General features: G+C 52.2%; 1 long non-coding RNA gene across 1 annotated transcript; it reads left to right on the top strand.

The window, feature by feature from the left end:
- The first annotated feature begins 12,169 nt into the window (after positions 1-12,169).
- LOC120389213 lies at positions 12,170-15,025 on the top strand. The gene is made up of 3 exons (XR_005590815.1): positions 12,170-12,219; positions 13,150-13,304; positions 14,900-15,025. It is a non-coding gene; the product is annotated as an uncharacterized LOC120389213 (long non-coding RNA).
- Positions 15,026-18,728: the final 3,703 nt, after the last annotated feature.

Genomic DNA, 18,728 nt, shown 5'->3' with positions numbered 1-18,728 from the left:
TCTACCTTTCCCCCATTCTGTCTGTCTTGTCTATTCAGATTGTAAATTCTTCAGGGCATGGGCCATCTACTATTCTGTGTTTGTACTTGGCCGAAGGCACAATGGGGACTCACTGTTAGTTCGTTCTTAGGCACTAAGGTAATGAATATGATTAACAACTCTCCTGCCACTTTGAGCCAAGGAAGCTGGCCTTGGGATGTTACTGCTTAAAAATGAGCTGGGGGTAAAACCATGGACTATTCCTTGTGACAAGTATCCCACAAATTCCACTCACCTCCCTTGTTTTCTTTGCCTGGAGTAGGGCTTCCAGATTCCACACCTGATGTGATCTGCAGCTGGAACGAGAGGAAAAGCTGTGGATCCCAGATCTCCAGGGCTCTGAGAAAGAAGTCCTCCCGAGAGCTGCCTGCACGGGTAAGGGTGGTTAAATCAGCTCAAAAAACTGTCTGTGATTTCAGGAAACATTTGGGATGCCTACAAAGACCCTATGAGCTCTCCAAATTCAGGATTGTTCCTGCAGGTGTGGAATCATTAGGCAGATGTGACTCATGGCTTCCCCTATGCTCTGACAGAGTGGCAGCAGGTCCCTGCCCAATGTAGCTTTCCCAGAGTGTTCTGGTGAAAATCAGCACCTGATAGGTTTGATCTCTCCCACACATATTTTGGTTTGTTCATCCCTTTTACCATTCCTCTCTCTGAGATTTCCTTTCTCTCTCGGTGCAGGAGTGACCTATATCTGGATTCGCTCAGTCTCCCATCAGGTGATGGGATGGTGAGTGAAAATAAGGACCAGAAACCCCAGCAGGAAGATGCTGAGCAAGTAGAAACACATGGAGACGTTATCAGGAAGACCCAAAGGGAACGTTTCCGGAGTTGTGCACTCCCAGAAAAGAAACAGCCTGTGAGACTCAGCAGAGGTCAGAAGAAAACTTAAGTAGCCTCTCAGACCTTATTCCACACGAGAGAATCAACTTGGAACAGACACGCTACACATGCCATGATTGTGGGAAAAGCTTCAATGGGAGCTCAAACCTTGTCACTCATCAGAGAATGCACAGAGGAGAGACCCTACATGTGCTCGAGTGCGGGAAAAGCTTTAGTCGGCAGTCACCCCTTATCACACATCTTAGAATCCCCACAGGAGAGATGCCCTACACATGCTTTGAGTGCGGGAAACACTTCACTGATAGTTCAGCCTCATCTCACATCAGAGAATCCACACACAGGAGATGCCCTACATGTGCTCTGAGTGTGGGAAACGCTTCAATTGGAGCTCACACCTTATCACACATAGGAGAATCCACACAGGACAGAAACCCTACACGTGCTCTGAGTGCGGGAAAAGCGTCAGTTGGAGCTCACACCTTATCAGGCATCAGAAAATCCACGTAAGAGAGAACTGTAATAAATGCCTTGCTGAGCAAAGATTTTGTTTTTGTTTTTTAAATCACATTTGCTAATTCCCACATAGTGATCTGTGCACCATCTTCACCGTAGTAGCTCAGCTCCCCCAGATGAGTTGCCTGCTTCTGCCTTTTCCAGCTCACCCATCTTTGGGGTCAGTCCTGTGATCTTTTCTATTGAGCCGTAGGAGTGTATGTCATAGAACCATAGAATATCAGGGTTGGAAGGGACCTCAGGAGGTATCTAGTCCATTCCCCTGCTCAAAGCAGCACCAACCCCAACTAAATCATCCCAGCCAGGGCTTTGTCAAGCCAGGCCTTAAAAATCTCTCAGGATGGAGATTCCACCACCTCCCTAAGTAACCCATTCCAGTGCTTTATCACCACCTTAGCAAAATTAGTTTCCTAATATCCAACCTAGATGGCTCCCACTGCAACTTGAGACCATTGCTCCTTGTTCTGTCATCTGCTCCCACTGAGAACAGCCAAACTCCATCAGCTCCAGGTGGGAGAGAGGTTTGATTCCCAACAAGCTACACTGAGGCAAAAACTACCTGTGCCTGACATCCACTAGGGCTGCACATGGCGTTGGCTGCTCGAGTTAGTGATCTTGGGGTAAAAAGACAATTACAGTTGTAGAGCAGATGCAGCCCAGGTGCAGGGGTTGGCATTAGCTTCCCCCTTGACCTGACCTAAACTCCATCACTTTCCCTAGTCTAAACAAACCCTGAGCATCACGGTTATACTGTTCCCCCAGTACACAGCAATTGTTAGTCATCGAGTTCTCCTTTGGGGAACAAATTGTTTCATTCTCAGTTGCTCTGATGTTGCTTCACGTTGTGCTGAAGAGCAGATATTTTTCCTACCATTTTCCTCACTTAAAATATATTGAACTATAACAAAGAGCAGGAACAGGGCAGGGATAGGGGAAAACATCATTTCACCCTCTGTAACAACAGAAGAAGACAGTGTAAGTCAGAGGGATTCCCTTATTCCCCATCACCATCCCAATCCCCCCTGTTGTTCAATTGGTTAGGTCAGTATTTTTCTAAGGGCTAGGAAGATTTATACCCTAGTAAATGAATTGTACATAAGAAAAGTACCCATGCATTGGGCTCCCAAAGCCGTTGTGGCCCAGGCGCTGCAGGTGGTCGCTCCTGAAGATATCTCCTTCCTAATCAGCTGCATGTTGCCTATTGTTTGGGAAATGCAATCCCTAGCTAGGTAGAGATGGGAAAAATGGAAGTGACACTTCTGTTCAGCTCACCCATGGGAGATGCTGCAAATGTGTAGAAAATGAAATCCGTGTTGAATGTGATATAGCTGCAAAAAGATACCTATGTTTAATAGAGACCTGACATTTGGTGTCTTACAGGGACTCTAAGCCGCACCTGAATTTAGTCCCTAATTTAAATCTGTGCCACCAGATTAAAGAAATAAAAGGGCATAGTTGAGGGAGTTGTGCCTCACTGTCGCTACTGATCTGTTGTGTGGTTGGTGAAGAATTCTACACCAGAGAAGTGTCAAATTACTCCAAGGAAGGTCAAAGATTTGACAAGAGCTCAGGTAGAAATTGCAGGTACTAGTGGTTGATTTTCACCCCTGAGATGGAAGCTATGGTGACCTGTGGCCCAGGTAAACTATTTTTAGAACCCGGCTCCCTAGTTAAGTGACATTGGTCACCCTCCTGAAGGACGCCATGATTAAATTGGGAACAACTGTCTTTTACCATTTGGATCCAAAGTTAGATGAAGCACAGAGAGAAAAACAGCTGATTCCTTCACCTCTCTGCCTCCTGCTTCTTTGAAAGGTTAGAAAGTGTGAAAATAGAGCACAGGTGGTTCTAATTCCTCAGCATCTTCCTGCTGGGATTTCCCTCCTCATTCTCACTCACGGTCCCATCACCTGATGGGAGACAGAGAGAATGAGACATAGGTCACTCCCTGCTCCTGAGAGAGGAAATCTATGCCATTACCTGGTTCCTAAACTGCAGCTACAGTTCCTACTCTGGGTGAATCCAAAGCCCGAGAGGTGCAGAGATCCAACCCCTTATTATCTTAGAAACTCTTTGTTCCCTTTTCTATTTTTGTCTTTCTTTTATGAACTTGGAGACCTCCCAGCCTTTCTATTAGATTGGAGTGTAACGATGTCGCTCAGTGGGTGTCAGTGTGTGAACACCTCTGAAATCTACAACGGGAAGATGTTAGGAAGAATAGTTCCCCAAATCTTAATAGCCTTAAAACCCTGCCCTATAGAATCACTGAACGAATGCTCCTCACCTGCGCAAGCAGTGGAAGGACTTGAGCGGTCAGATACGTATTGTTCAGCGAGAGCTGTTAGAACTTTTTACTAAAGTCACTCAATTGTATGAATCTGATCTGGTCCGAGAGGGCGAGGAGAAGTATTAGCTACAGAATAGTGAAATCTAAGGAGAAAACTGTAATTAGCTTTGAGGTTGTGGGCTAAATGTCAGCAATGATTTGGTTTCAGCATTGAAATATTCAGCTGGGTAAATCTGGGTTGCACTGCCTGGGTCAAAATCTCTGATTGGGGTTTTGGCATCACTAAATGTGCACCTGCCTTCTTGGGTTGCTCTTTTAGTATTTATATTGTTTGGTTTTTCTACTGTATTAATCTGATGGTTGGACTAAATTGACGACTTGATTCCAGCGCAATATCCTTGTTAACTCATTGATTTCCTGATTTGACCTGAACTTTATCACTGTGTTGTTTAACCCTTAGCTGAGTGGTGTCTATAGTCATTTAGCCTTAGTGACGTGCTGCTTTCCCCACTTATTTCTCCTTATCCCCTTTCAGTCTCTCCTCTTTCCCTTTCTTCCTCCTCCTCCTCCACCCTCTGGCAGGGAGATGTGGTCACTTCCCTGCTCCCAGGGGCGCTCACTCTCCGTAGCTGGATTGGCCCCTGTGAGCGCTAATAGGAGCGAGAGCCTGGGTGCGGGTCAGTCCCTGCAGCGGCTCTGGGACACACAGGGGCAGGAGGAGGAGCAGAGATGGGGCTAGTTCCCACCTCAGACAGTCCCTGGCCCGGTGAGTGCGGCAGCTGCAGCCTGGGTTGGGCTTGAAGGAGCCAGGAAGGGGCTGGAGCAGTGGGGGGCTGGTAGGAAGGAAGCAGGAAAAACAAGGAAAAGAGCCGTGGGGCAGCTCCTGGTGGCCGGGCTTTGTAAGGTACCAGACACTGCTGGTGCGTGCTGCTGCCTCCAGTGTGCGCTGGGAGCCGGGGCTGAGCTCCGGGCTGCTGCTGCGGTGCCAGAGGGGCTGCTCCAGGGACAGACGTTCACTGAAGCACTTTCTGTGCCCATCCGAGGTGGGGACTTTCTCCAGCTGGACCCAGTCCCAGGCTCTGCTGCCCCTGGCCAGGGCTGCAGGCACCAGGGCCAGAAGGACCCCAGGGCAGCCCTGGGTGGGCAGAAGAGACTCCACACACAGGTCCCAGAAGCTGAGGGTCTCGCAGCCCTGGGGATCTGCTCTTGGGTGGGATCTGGACAGCAATGGAGCCCCTGCCTCATGCTGCCTCAGGTGTAGTGTGAGAAACTGCTGTGTGTAGGAATTTGCTACTTAGGTGCATTGAGCATGCTCAGTAAATCTGCTGAAGCCACTTCCCTTCACCCTGCCCTTTCTCAGAATCATTCTGCAGATTGCTATTTACAGGGTGTCATAAACGTATAGCTACAGGTAGCATTAAATACCCTGTAAAGGGTTAAAAGCTCAGATAACCTGGTTGGCACCTGACCAAAAGGACCAATAAGGGAAGAAAATACTTTCAAATCTGTGGGGGAAGGTTTTTGTTTTCATGTTCCTTTGTTCTCTCTGGGTCAGTGAGGAACCAGGGCATGGAAAATACATCTTCCCTAAGCACATGGCATAGAAAAACCTTAGAGTTCTGTCCATAGGCAGGTCCTTCCATAGCTTGCTGAGTCACAAGGTGTATCTGCCTTCTCTCAGTGGGTCGACTGTAGAGCTGATGGTCTGTAATGGGCCATCAAGCAGGCTAGGCAGAACTGACACCAACTTGTCTGGCTGGGGTGTTCCCTGGAAGCAGAGCACAAGTTTGAAATACGGGCAGCATAGAGCCAATATTCATAACATCAACTACAAAAATGATACACATCTAGAGATAGCATCATTATAATCAGCCAATCAGAACCTCTCCATAGACCTCTTACACAACAACCTTTCTACAATATTGGCTGCGAATATAGAACAGTGGTCGCAACAGTGATCTATACAGTTACAGATTATGTCAGTAATGTCACAGGAGGTGACACGGTTCTGAGGGCTGGAGAAAAATGCCTTCCAGTGAGCTATTGAAAGAGCTCAACCTGTTTAGCTTCTCAAAAGAAGATTGAAAGGTGACTTCATTGAAGTGTTGAAGTGCCTTAATGAAGAGAAAAGATTGGGTATTAAAGGGCTCTTGAATCGAGCAGAGAAAGGCCTAAGAAGACCCAATGGCTGGAAGGTGAAAAGAGACAAATTCATATTACAACTAAGGCACAAATATTCAACAGCGAGGATGATTCACCACAGGAACAAGTTACCAAGGAAAGTGGTGGATTCTCCATCTCCTGATGTCATTTCATGAAGACTAGATGCCTTTATGGAATGTGTTTGTCCCAAAAGTAGCTCTTGTGTCCTACAGGAGGCCTGCGATACGCAGGGGGTCAGATTAGATGCTCTAATGGTCTCTTGCCATAAAGTCGACTAATTTCTGAAAATCTGAGGGTAGCATTAGGAGCAGCGTCTGATGTTTCCCTGCCTAGCCGGCTTGCTGCCTAGAACGAACGCTCCTTGAGTGGGGTGATCCACAGGGAGTAGATCAAACCTGCAAAGTGCCTGGCCAGGGGCAGGATGTTAACCCAGCAAGGGAGGGGTGTGGCAGTGACATCACAAAGGCCTTTTGCAGGACCTCAGCCTATTGGTCCAAGGTGGTGGGGAGGTGGTGACCTCACAGAGAGATGCTGACATCAGCCAGGCAGGACAGGGGCGAGGGGCCAGGGAAACCTCAGAGACCCCTGTGGCTTTACTGGAGCAAGTCTCCTTCTCCAGGTCTCCTTCTCCTTCTCCAGGTCTCTCTCTGAGGACTGAGAGAGTATTCGGGTTCACGGACGTGAGCGCCAGGAGGAACCTCTTTCGAGTTTTCTCCTTCCCTTTTAGTGATTTTACTAGAAAACAGCCGTCCCTGTTTAGAAGGTAAGAGCCTCCTGGAGGTTTGAAACCTGTTCAGTCTGATCCATCTGGTGAGAGTTGAATTCTAGGCATGGAAAACACGAGCTTAAAGAGGCAGAATTTTATTGCGCACCTGGGATTTTGTCCCTTAGAATCACTGGGGACATTAGGGTTTGTCCTTTTTGTTTCACATTTTCCTCCATCCCTTCCTCCCTCCTTTCTCTTCTTCTCTTGCTTATTTTGTTCTTTCTCCTGTTCCCCTCCCAACACCAGGAGGGAGGGGGGGTGTTGCGGGGGAGGGCTCTGCAGCTCCCACTGTAGGAGGTCCACCGCCAAATGTGAGGCTGAAATAGTGCTCAGGCAGTCAGGACCGGATTAGCCTTTTGTGGGTCCCGGCACCAAACATATTTGTAGGCCCCTATGTAGTCACTGTGGGCTCCGAGTGTGGGCCTGGTGGGGCAGTGCCATTGGTGCCATAGGATACCCGGTACTGAACCTCAGAGACATTTTTCATTTTGATCACACACCCCTACATGACTGTACGCCTTGCCATACACAGCTCCCTCAGCCCCCGGGTTTTCTTATTGAGCTGTACACCCATGTGGGTTTACCAGTGTCCACAGTGAGCAGAACTTTCATAGTGATCAAGGAAACTCCCCACAGATTTATCTCCTTCCTCATTCAGACCTTCTCTAGCCATGTCTCCAGTACCCCCCATGTCACCAGTCACGGCAGGTGGTCCTAGTCTCAGCTCAGAGTTCTAAAGCCAGCAGATACCTGATCAGTTCTGACAGATTCCCCCACCCCAGCCCCCATCCAGCCATGTGAACCAGCCACCTGCAAACACCATCTCCCAAAGTCAGGACTGAGCCCTTGGGAATCTGAAGCCACCAGCCTCTCTCCCTCTGCTCCCATCTACATGCTAGTCTGCTACCTGGTCACCACCACCTCTCCCCATACTTGTTTCCTTTCCACTTTGGAAATGCTCCCACCCAGCTGGAAGCTCCCTCTGCCAGCCTGACCTGCTCCCTCCTTCCCTGCTCCCCTTGACATTCCTGTCCTACTGGTGCCCTCTGTTCCTTGAGGTGAACTCCAGTGTCTTTAGCTGCTCTAGCTTAATGGCCCCAGTAGTCACAGAGCCACCTGCAGCTTCTCTGGCTACAGCCATGGGGCCAGTTCCCAGAGGCCAGCCTTAGCCAGCTGCAGCTACTAGCCGCAGGAGGGGTGGCAATGCCAGGGCTGAGCGTGCTTGAACCTTGCAACGGCAGCACTAGGGGCTCTAAATCCTCAGCCCTGGCCCTAGGCAGCTGCAGACTCTGGAGTTAGGCACTTCCCTCCTCTAGGCCATGGCTTTAAATACCTGCGATTCCCATCACCTGCAGCAGAGGCCACCAATTCCCACGCCCCCCTCAGCCAGCACCTAGTCGTGCAGAAAGTGCAGCCTGAGTGATTTTGGAGGCTGGGGTGCCAGGAGGTTCCCATCCCTGAGCAGCAGCTCTGCAACAAGCTCACGTGCGTCCCAGTTGGGACATTAGCTGTTACTGACAAGGCTTGTCTGTGTTCTTTTTATCTCATTGTTAGGTGTGAGAAGTATGAACTGTTGAATAGGTTCCATTAGTTGGTTAATAAGATGTCTACGAAGTAAATCACTGGCTTTAAAATAAGATCCAATCTGGAGCATATGAACTATTGACCCTGGACTCCATCTCTGAGAGGGGACTTGTATACAAACAGGGGACAGGCTCAAACCAGTCCAAACCGGTATTTCCCGCCAAAACCAGCCCTCAGCGATCTAACTCCTCAGCCCTTTTCCCGCCACAGAAGTGATATAAGGACGTGCTCAGCGCCTGCGGGGCCGTCCCCAGCGACGGCCCCTCCACGGTCGGGTCTTCCCAGTGCTCCCGAGCCGGAGAGCGGAACCCCTGGGTCCCGCCGTGAGACTGAGGAACAGGAGGCCTGTCACCCCCATTCCTGCCGTCCTGCATCCCTGGTGTCCAGCCTCCCACGGAGCCCCGGGAGTGAGAGACCCGGGGGCACTGGGGCTGGGCAGGAAAGTGACTCTGCCCGGGAACCCGGGAGAAGCCTCAGAGCTGCCTCAGCCCCAGTGGAGCTGCAGCAGGAGCTGCCCCGGCATCGCTGGGATTTGGGGGCAGAGACTGGGGCCTGGCGGGGGATCCCCTGTGGTGTGGGGAGATGGGGGTGTCAGGCAGGAGGAGAAGCTGGAGTTGGAGGGGAAGGTCAGTGGGACGCGGGGGGGAGGGGGGGGTTGAACTGTCTCTGTTCAGCCAGGAAATTCCCAAGTGGGGGGAGAAGTGGTGGGCGGGGGTAGGGGGGAGGGGGGTTAATTGGATCCTGTCCCTGTTCGTGCCACTTGGCTCTCGCCCCCGATAAAAATTCTCTCTAGTTCTTACCCTTTTCTAGCTCAGTGTCTCACACGGCGCTATAAAATCTGGGGCGATTTCCCCCTTTCCCTCAATGATCAGCTCTCCCATCTCCCCCGATTTCCCCCGTTCTCCCCATGAGTCTCAAACGTCAGTTTAAAATCTTCTCTCGTGAGGGGCATTTTCCACCCGTGTTATCTGCAGCGATTTGTCCTTGTGTAGGTGGGAAATTGTTGCCCTGCGTCATTCCCCAGCACATGGCTGCCCCTGGAGTGGGGGTGGGATGGCTCAGTGGCTTAATGCTCAAATAAATTTGTTAGTCTCTAAGGTTCCACAAGTACTCCTGTTCTTTTTGTGGATACAGACTAACACGGCTGCTGCTCTGAAACTATGTAACTGTACTCTCTATGCCAGGATCTAAATCATGAATGAAGATATTGAACAGAACTGGACCCAGAGCTGAGCATAGTGGGACCCCACTCCTTATGCCCTTCCGGCCTGACTGTGAACCACTGATAACTACTCTCTGGGAACAGTTTCCCAACCAGTTATGCACCCACCTTAGAGTAGTTCCATCTAGGTTGTATTTCCCTAGTTTGTTAAGGAGAAGGTCATGTGAGACTGCATTGAAAGCCTTCCTAAAGTCTAGATAAACCATATCTGCCGCTTCCCCCCATCCGCAAGGTTTGTTACCCAGTCAAAGAAAGCTATCGGGGGCTGGTTTGACACAACTTGTCCTTGATAAATCCAAGCTGGCTATTGCTTCTCTCCCTATTATCTTCTAGATGTTTTCAGATGGATTCCTGAATTGTTTGCTGCATTATCTTCCTGGTGCAGAAGTTAAGCTGACTGGTCTGTAACTGCCTGGCTTGTCCTTATTTCCTTTTTCATATATGGGAACTACATTTGCCCTTTTCCAGTCTGCTGGAATCTCTCCCATCTTCCATGACTTTTCAACTATAATAACCAAAGTAAAACTAGCCCATTGGGTCTGTGAGCAGGTAAATCGCCTCCCTCGCCCAGCAGCTCCCCCAGGGCAATGACCCAATGCCTCCCCCCACAGGGACAGAAGCTGAAAGTCCATCTGATGGCAGGTCAGGGGCTAGCGTGGAATGTGCTGGGATCTCGGTCTGGGCCCTAGTGGGGTAGGTGACCCCGTCACCCGTAACCACACCCAGCAAGGCCTGCACCGATTTTCTCCTGTCTGTGAGTCCCAGCAGAGAGACCAGGGACTCATTGGTCCATGGAGAATGAGCTTTCCCCAGCTGGGGCTGCACCCCTGTGATCAAGGGCATCGGGTGAGGGGAGCTTGATCTTGCGCTCCTGCAGGGTCCATGGGGTGGGGTGAACCGATAAATCCAGTGTCCAGTGCTCTAAGGCCACGTGTCAATTCCACTGCAGGAGGGGATCTGGGAGCAGCCCGAGGGGACTGGGGCAGGAGTCGGAAAGCAGCCGTCTGGGAGAAGGAGGGAATTCAGCTGTGCTGGGAAGCTGGGCTGAGCAGAGATGCTGCTGCAGATGCTGCTAGTTCCTGAGTACGACGCTGCAGCACTTTAACTACAGGGTTAATATAGAGGTTGCAGCTCAGCTGAGTAGTGTGCTGCACTCATTTTAATGGTGTTAGTGGCTTTGCCAGGGTATAAAACCAGGGCCGCCCAGAGGATTCCGGGGGCCTGGGGTCTTCGGCGGCAGGGGCCCCCACTTCGGCGGTAATTTGGTGGCGGGGGGCCCTTCCGTTTCATGACCCGCCACCGAAGTGCCCCGGAGACCCGTGGCGGGGACTCCCTGCTGCGGAATTACCGCCGAAGACCGGGCTGCACGTCGGCGGCGGGTCCCGCTTCGGCAGTAATTCGCCAGCAGAGGGTCCTTCCACCCCAGAGCGGAAGGATTCCCCGCCGCCAAGACCGGGAGCAGAAGAAGCTCCAAGGGCCCGGCCCGCAAGAGTTTTCCGGGGCTCCCGGGCGAGTGAAGGACCCTGCTCCAGGGGCCCGAAAAACTCTCGTAGGGGCCCCTCACGGGGCCTGGGGCAAATTGCCCTCTTGCCCCCTCTCGGCGGCCCTGTATAAAACTGAGGTGCAGCTTCACCCTGGTCACACCCTCTATCCCTGCTCCACCCCTCCCCTCCAGCCTGTCCATGCTCCCCCTCCCGAGCACTCCTTGTGCCTACAGCTGCTGGGGGGAGGCACAAGTGGCACCTGTGTGGGAGGAATTTCCCAGGATGGGGGAGGGCTTTACCCCTTCCCTACAGCCCCTTTGGCCCACCCTGGGCAGCATGGGAGGCAGAGCACAGTGGTGGGCTGGGGCCAGATTTCAAGAATGTCTCTTGATGTCAGTTCCAAATATGGGATCCTGCCTTTACATGCGTAGGGGCTGGACACCTGCAGTGCCCAAGGACTCCACATGCAGCTGTGGCTGCAGTTGGAACAAGTTCCCTGCAGTCCTGTAGTTCAAAGGGAGAAACTGAGGTACCCAAAATTAGGCCATTGTTGTAAATTGAGGCCTTTCCGCCTTGCCCGTTAACAACAGTCGGTGGGCTAAGGCTCATTGGAAGTCACTGTTTAGACTTGATCACGGCTGACGTAGTCCTGGTCATAAGCAGAAGCCTGGCAGTGAAAGGTCCTGATTCCATCCCCAGCCTCCAGAGGCAGATGGTCCCCCAGGGATGGAACAACCCTGGGGAATATTTTACACTCACAGTCTTTCCCACGGGCTGGGTAATTCCACAGTCTCATTCACAGGGCTGAGAACCTCAGGTTAAGTTGCACAAAGTGAAACTAACTGAAATGTGCCCCCTGCGCTGCACGCTGTGCTGTGCTGCCCTGGGAGATGTGGCTTTAAGCTGCTGTCCCAGCCCCTTCCCACTCTCAAGAAGGACTGGGCCAAAGAGATCTGATGAGGTTCAACAAGCGTAAGGATTTTTATCTCTCTAGGCCGATCTGATCAGAAGATCTCGGGGAGCCTTACAGTTTATCTCCCGCTGAGTCCCCCTTTTAAGGCCATCTATCAGAGCTGACTTTAATGAACTCCACACACACAAAGCTATAAAATAAAACAACAACACTTTATTTGCTAAGGGGAGAGGAAGGAATGGAAAGGGGAATGGATTAATGATTCTGGAGATTCGGAATAACACACAGGCACTTATAATACAAGATGTTCTATCTTTACAGACATCAGCGATAAAGGGTGCAGGATCCAGAAAGAGAAGCCAGTAGTGAACACTGACCGTGGACAACAGATGAAACAGACAGGTACGTATCCCTATCTTAACTCCCACCCTAACCCGCTTTGCGTCGTCCTGAGTGCACGATTGATCTAACTAATCGGACCAGGTCCGTGTATGCAAGTTTGCTTTCCCAAAACAACAAACAAACAACCCCAACTTAGTAAGTAGCTAGTGCAGGCCCATAGCCAGTGGCAAGATTGTACCGCACCAGGAGAGAGAGCAGCCACCTGCACCTCTGACAGCTCAAAAGCTCAAGAGCCAGTGACCCTGGCCCCTCCCCTCATTGGTCTCTGTAGGGAGCTGTTGCTGGGCAAGGTCAGATTCCTGCTCTTCCCACTTTCCCGCCTTTTCTAGGTACTGAGGAACAAGAACCTGACCCCCAATGGAGGTCGCCTTGTCCTTTTACCAAAACAAAATGGCCTTTTGATTTACAGAACTTATTTTAACTTTTATACAGAATCATTCGGCAAACATGTATACTGAAATTAACATTTCCCCCTCTTGTCGGTGTTACACCTGTTTTAAAAAGATGTAACTGCCGACACCTGTGGCTTTGCCAAATTATGACCCACCCGATGAATAAATTGTCACATGGCGAAAAATTTGCATTGAACCCAAATACAACCATAGTATTACAGAGGGGGTAGTGCTGATTAAAACATTCCTTATCGCAGACTGGGGATGTGTAATAACTGTTTGATTTGCTTCTTCCCTAATTACCACGGGACCAGTTAAACTAGGAATAGGAGAAGGAAGAACCAAAACAAATTGGTATACTCTTATTCCATACGGACCTACCATAGACCATTTACCAGAGTCTGCCGTTGTAACATTCATTTTAAACCTCCCTATACAAGTCTAACTATTTACGGGAAAATTTAACCTTGATCTTACTGCAGTAGAAAGTTTTACAATGAAAAGACTCTTCCTGCTTTACATCCATTTCCCTGCATAGACGAACTATCGCAAGAAGGTGTGGATACAACAGTACATTGAGAGCCGAGAAGGAAGGACTGTGCTGGAGTACTAATTCTGAACATGGCACTAGGTCTTTCATGAACCCAAGGAGCTGATATATTTCCAGAAACCCACCCCATGGTACATGCTCAGGTACTTCCAATTTAATGCAACCGCAAATCTGAGAACTGTTGGGCACCCTAAGTTTGGTACAATTCCCAAAAGAGGTTTTACTATATCCCACTTACATGACATTTCTGTTTTTTCTCTGCATCCCACAGGTGCAGCCTGATAGTTAAGGCACATTTCTGAAATTACTGCTTGAAATATACCTGCCTTGTTCGATCTTTCTTTGACCCACTTGAGCACACAGCACGGTTCTTCCTTGATCATTAAAACAGAAATGGGGTCATTTTGTTCCAAAGGATCCAGGGTGGCCATGGGATCCTCTGTGGCATAATGACTCCCTGTTATACAGAACAGATGGTCACCTTCAACCAAATCAATTAACCAAACCTTAACAAATACAGTGCAACCTATATACATAGAGAATAGGATGATGGCGGTCATGTCGATCTAGGAATGGAAGAGAAAATATGATTGGCACAGTTAAATGGGTTGATTTCCTTTCCATTCCTTTACCTGGCTGCTATGGAATCACTTTAATTTGATCCCCTTCTTTGCTGGTATTTGAACCTGATATACAGAGGCACTTGCTCCATTTGTTATGATAACTGGACCCACCCAACGAGGACTAAGGACATGGCCTTTTTCTATATAATACCTAAACATTACCTTTGTACCAACCACCCATCCTACATCATTAATGTGGCCTAACCAAGCACTAATGACTTGGTTATTAGCTTTAGTTGAGGAGCTACTCGATGTTGAAGACTGCTGATGGTGTCTAGCAACTGTGACATGTATAAGTCTATTTGCACCCTGGGAAGGTACTCATCCGGTGGAACTCCTCCCACCCACTAAAGTTCAGGGGTGTGCATAATTCTCCCAGTTAGCATCTCGTGCGGTGAAAACCCTCACACAGTTCTAGTAGATCGCATGGCCGCTAGGATATATGGGAGTTTGCTATCCCAATCCCTTCCTTGCACATCTATTACTTTTCTAAGAGCAGTTTTCATGGCTCTATTAGCCTCTCGACGATAACAGACTTTGCGGGTGAGCAGCTATGTGCAACCGCTGTTTGATGTTTAAGGCCGCACACAGCGCTTTTGTGACTTCACCCACAAAGTGTGGTCCTCTGTCTGAATCTATTTCTGATGGGATACCAAATCGAGAAAAGGTTTGTTCCAGTATTTCCTCCTTTATGTTAGGCAACCACGCCACTTAGACACCCGTTCCAAAGTTTTGGACGCAGCATAGTGTCCCTGGCCATGAGCTACAGTTATTAGTTCTTTTCGTGGAGTTATTGGCATAACCAGTACAGGTAATTCACAGTTTGGTGATGTTGCTATAATCAATCCGTTTTTGTCCTTACATATCCTTGATGTTTCCTGCTGTTAAAAGGGCTTGGAGATCATTATCCTGTTTTTGCAGGGTCAAGATGCCATGGCCTGCTGACACATCTGGAGACGGCATCTTAACTACAGCAGCTGAAATTGGGTCTTATCCCATGTATATGCTGATCCTAACCTAGCAGCTTGTTTTGCTAGCTGATGGGCCTGATTGTCAAGCGTGGCCAGAACCGACCCCCTTCGTATGGGCTTTTACTTTGAACTCTTTTCTTCCAGATGGGAAGGGCTTGAACCACCCAACTAGAAGCAGAACACAGACAGATGTTTTCCTCAGGTGCTACCCCAGACGATACTGCCAGGACCGCAATTCATTGTGCAGCTTGTGCTGACGGCGGCCTCACCGCATTCTGCACCACTTGCTGTGTCCCCTCCTGGATTGCAGCAAACCCTGCAACAGGATGCCCTTCGTGGTGACAAGCACTCCCATCAACTGCCCAGAGTGTTAACCCTTTTCCTTGTACTTCTTCCCAGGATGTTGCTAAGAAGAATGGAGATAGTAAGTCTAAATCAGGATCTGGCAACGGACATTCGTGCTCATCTCCTGCGTGTAATCGGAGCATAGGGAAGGATTCTCGTATGGGGGATCTTCTCAGTACGAATATCCCGATTGACCAGACTTAGAGTCCATCCCGCCAGCCGGGAGAGGATACCCTTCCTCATTAATTCTTCCAGAGATGACATATTTTACTGGAGTATGGCATGTCCTCACCACAATGAGAGCTGTGCCACTTAAATATTCCCAATGTGTTAGGGACCATACCAGGCGAATACCTCACGTTCGCAAGCTGAAAACCTCGCCTCCACCTCACTGAGAGTTTTGGAACCATAGGCCATCGGTCTCACCTGGCCAATTTGTTTTTGCAGCAAAACAGCTCCAGTGCTTGCTGGAGTAGTTGCCAGGTGCAGGTAAAATGGCAGGCCTTGTTTAGGAGAGGCTCGCGCTGGTGCAGCCGCTAGAGCCTTTCTAAGATCATTAAAAAGGCACCTTTCACAATTGGCAAGTCAAATCCTAGTGAGGAAAAGACAAAGAAGCGTAAACTCTGGCAAGTCCAATGAAAAGTATAGGGCAGAGGCCAAAAATGAACGTGAAGAGCAACTAGCCAAGGCACAACAACTAACAGCAAAGGGTTGTTAAGTACATGGGATCAGGGCCGGCTCCAGGCACCAGCCTACCAAGCACGGGCTGGGGCGGCACCTTGGGAGGGGGGCACTCGGGGGTTGGGTTTATTGTTTTTGTTTGGCCAGGCGGCGCTGGGGAGGCGGTCTTAGGAGCGTGGTGCCGTGTTGGGGGGGGACTTGGGCGGTGCTCGGCTGGGGCGGGACTTGGGCGACGTGCCGCGGGGGCGGGATGTGGGTGGGCGCCGCTCAGGGTGGGGACTGGGTGGGGCGCCGCTTGGGGGCGGGGCTTGGGTGACGCTCGGGGCGGGGCCTTGGGCGGCATGACGCTCGGGAGCGGGACGTGGGCGGGGCAATGCTCGGGGGCGGGGCTTGGGTGACGCTCGGGGCGGGGCCTTGGGCGGCATGACGCTCGGGGGCGGGGACGTGGGCGGGCAATGCTCAGGGTGGGGACTGGGCGGGGCAATGCTCGGGGGCGGGGCTTGGGTGACGCTAGGGCGGGGCCTTGGGCAGCATGACGCTCGAGGGCGGGGACTTGGGCGGGGCAATGCTCAGGGTGGGGACTGGGCGGTGCCGCTCAGGGGCGGGGCTTGGGTGACGCTAGGGCGGGGTCTTGGGCAGCAAGATGCTCGAGGGCGGGGACTTGGGCGGGGCAATGCTCAGGGTGGGGACTGGGGGGCGCCGCTCGGGGGCGGGGCTTGGGTGACGCTCGGGGCGGGGCCTTGGGCGGTGTGACGCTCAGAGGGGGTCCATGGGAGGCAGGAAGTCTGCCAAACGGTCAGCAAAGCCACTAGGCAATCGGTGCTAAAGGAGCACTCCAGGAAGACCAGGCCACTGCGGCGAAGCTAAAAAAGTTCCTTGCTTCTGTCTTCACTGCAGAGGATGCGGAGGAAATCCAGACACGCCAGCCCTTCTTTTGAGGTGACAGATGCTAGAATCAAAGAATTATAGACCCATCAGGTTAGAAGGCACTGCAAGGTCCAGGGAGGGTGTTTGGGTGAAGACGGGGGGTTGGGGTGTAGGCGCTGGGAGGGGTTTGGGTTCTGGGTGCAGGGTCTGGGCTGGGACAGGGGTTGGGGTTGGGTGCAGAAGGGGTACAAGCTCTAGGAGGGGTTGGGTGCTAGGTGCAGGGTCTGGGCTGGGACAGGGGGTTGGGGTGCAGGAGGGAGTTTGGGTTCTGGGTGCAGGGTCTGGGCTGGGACAGGGGGTTGGGTGCAGATGGCGGTACCCGCTCTGGGCGGGTGTTTGGGTGCTGGGTGCAGGGTCTGGGCTGGGACAGGCGGTTGGGGTGCAGGAGGGGGTTTGGGTGCTAGGTGCAGGGTCTGGGCTGGGACAGGGGGTTGGGGTTTGGGAGCAGAAAAGGGTACAAACGAGGGAGTTTGGGTGCTGGGTGCAGGGTCTGGGCTGGGACAGGGGGTTGGGGGTTGGGTGCAGAAGGGGGCACAAGCTCTAGGAGGGAGTTTGGGTGCTAGGTGCAGGGTCTGGGCTGGGACAGGGGGTTGGGGTGCAGGAGGGAGTTTGGGTGCTGGGTGCAGGGTCTGGGCTGGGACAGGGGGTTGGGGTTTGGGTGCAGAAGGGGGTACAAGCTCTAGGAGGGAGTTTGGGTTCTGGGTGCAGGGTCTGGGCTGGGACAGGCGGTTGGGGTGCAGGAGGGGGTTTGGGTGCTAGGTGCAGGGTCTGGGCTGGGACAGGGGGTTGGGGGTTGGGTGCAGAAGGGGGCACAAGCTCTAGGAGGGGTTTGGGTGCTAGGTGCAGGGTCTGGGCTGGGACAGGGGTTGGGGTGCAGGAGGGGGCTTGGGGCTGGGTGCAGAGTCTGGGATGGGACAGGGGTTTGGGGTGCAGGAGGGGTTTGGGGGCTGGGTGTGAGAGGGGGTTTGAGTGTTGGGTGCAGGCTCTGGGCTGGGACAGGGCGTTGGGGTGCAGGAGGGGTGCAGGGTGTGGGTCTGGGCCAGGGATGAGGAGTTTGGGGTGCAGCAGGAAGGCTGCCCTGGGGCTGGGGTGGGGGGCCAGAGGGGAGGATTCCCCCCAGGGACAAGACACTCACCCAGGCCCCACCAGGCTGCTGCTCAGGAGGTCCAACCGGGATAAGCCCTCCTCAGATTCGACTTGGAGTCACCTGGTGGGGCGGGAGGCTGCCATGCGCCTCCTACTTCCACAGGCGCAGCAGCTGCCTCAGCCTGCCCCAGCGCCGCCTCCCTGTAGCCTGCAGTGGCAGCGGCCAGTGAGGAGCACAGTGTGGAGATGCAGGGGCAGGCAGAGACGCTTGGGAGGCACGTGGGGGTGACAGGCAGGGCCGGGGAGGCACGTGGGGTGGCAGGCAGGGCCGGGGATGCTCTGGGGTGGCACGTGGAGTGGCAGGTCGGGCTGGGGAGAAACCCTGCCCTGAACATTGGTGGAGCCGGGCCCTCGAGGCCCTGAATTTGCTGGAGCCCGGGCACCACAGGCCCATATAACTCGCCGCCTCTGGCAAGGTTCATCTAGTCTAACCCCTGCCAAGATGCAGGACTTTGTGTGTCTAACCCACCCAGCTTCTCTCTTCTGGCTGGGGTCCCTTGACTGCAGCAGCTCCCCCGATCTCCTCGCTCTCCTCTTTCCCTTACTTCCTTCACTTCTCTGCCCACTGGTTTGCTGCATCTCTGAGTCCTCTCTATATGCCCTGGCCCAGCAGCTAGTTGCCCAGGCTACACTCCCATTGCCATCCGTGGGGCAGCCTGGGCTGTGAGGGCTGCAGGTTTTGGTCCCTGGTCAATGCAGGTGCTATGGCTGCTGCACAGCTACGTGGTGACTCCTGCAGCCCATCACCAAACTGCGGGGCCATATTCTGCAGGGTGGCCTCCCTGGCTGAGATTCTGGGAGCAGAGAACCCCTGGGTCAGAGAAGGAAAATGGCCCACACAGAACACACTGTCAATGGCTCCCACAGACGTCCC

This window comes from Mauremys reevesii, linkage group 23 (genome assembly GCF_016161935.1).
Source record: "Mauremys reevesii isolate NIE-2019 linkage group 23, ASM1616193v1, whole genome shotgun sequence".
NCBI classification, from domain to species: Eukaryota; Metazoa; Chordata; order Testudines; family Geoemydidae; genus Mauremys; species Mauremys reevesii.
The sequence above is the reverse complement of the archived record's forward strand: the minus strand, read 5'-3'. Positions and strand labels throughout refer to the sequence as shown.